The following is a 1,549-nucleotide window of genomic DNA, read 5'->3' on the forward strand; positions in this document are numbered from 1 at the left end:
CGCCCAGGAACCGGCATCGAAACGAAGGCACCTGCACCGACAATCCCAGGAAACACCCGGCCCCACCCCGAAGCGAATCCAGTCCCAGGCCCCAGGGATCCGAGGATGCCCAACCCCCAGACAGGAGCCCCAGCAAGGCCCCGGCCGGCCGGGGCAGCGGAGAGGCCGCCAGGAATGAGCCGGCAGCCACCCGGGCATCCACCCCCAGACCCCGAGCCCCACCAGTGCACCAGCGAGCCCCGACACCAAACATAGGAGGGAGAGCAGGACGGGGGGAATGGGCTCCGCAGTTAGCGGAGACTTGAGATGTATTTGGGAGGGGATGCAGTTGGGACACCAACCTGGGAGAGGAAAAAAAAAAAAAAAAAAACACTCACAATCTCAATTATGCCATCCCTCCCTAGTGCCCCCACTCGCACCACAGGGAAAAAAAAAAATTAATTTAGTTAAGTTTAACGACTTTAAATTTCACTGTTTCTGACTCTGCTCATCAAGAAAAAAGAATGGGCTCTGTTGGAGTGGTGAGTAGTGTCACCACTCCAACAGAGCGCATTCTTTTTTCTTTTTTTTCAGCATTTGGCAAGTATGTTTCTGCTCAGGCATGTTGCATTTATCTCCACTTACTCAAAAATTTGGCCGATGTGCTTTCGCATGTCCACAGGGATGACAGCACATGCCACAGTTTGCTGAACTGTTATAGCCAGAGGCTGCTAAGTTTTTTTCCACGGGCCTGTGAAAATACACACACACGAACATATATATGTATATATATATATATATTTATATATATATATATATATATCTATATATATATAGATATATATATATATCTATATATATATAGATATATATTCTTACAGATGTTTGTGAGCACATTCTTACAGATGTTTGTGTGGCTATAGATGGCTTTGTTCCATAAAGGCCAGATCTGTGCAGTATACAACTGATTGTTCTGCTATGGACAGAGTCTCCCACCTCAGCACTAGATCTTGACCTCCAGCCTTCTCCTCCATGGGGGGTAATGGTCTTTGTGGCCAGTGGTGTTTATCTTATAGCCAAGCATCTCTAGGATCACTGCAGCTGTGGCGTAGATCAGCTCATTGGTCTCAGTTATGTCTCTAGTAGGGATAGTATGTAGTGCTGCAATTATACCTTCTAGAAGACTTTCAGAGGGTACTCTGTCACTCAGCCTTGGCAGTCTTGGTTGTCGTACTAGGGGGTCCAGCTTGGTTATGATCTGCAGTCGTAGGTCAGCCGCCCTTACGTTTAGTGGGCTTGTTATTGGGGATTGGGACTCAATCTATTAGTGTTGGGTTGATGATGATCAAATCTACCTGTTGACCTGCTGTCCTGACTCCCCCGTGCTGCAGCATGTGAGTTGTACCTCATCAATTTCTAGTTGTGATAGGAGCTGCCGTTCACGGATGTTAGAACACTGAGCTAGGAGTTGTTTCTTTGTCAGTGTCGATGATGGGTTTTGAAGCATCCATATATCCCATAATCTTTGCATGTAACCTCTCTCACAGGGGTTGGTTGTATAGTAGCATTT

This window comes from Cyprinodon variegatus, unplaced genomic scaffold, assembly GCF_000732505.1.
Source record: "Cyprinodon variegatus isolate N-32 unplaced genomic scaffold, C_variegatus-1.0 Scaffold222, whole genome shotgun sequence".
Taxonomy (NCBI): Eukaryota; Metazoa; Chordata; class Actinopteri; order Cyprinodontiformes; family Cyprinodontidae; genus Cyprinodon; species Cyprinodon variegatus.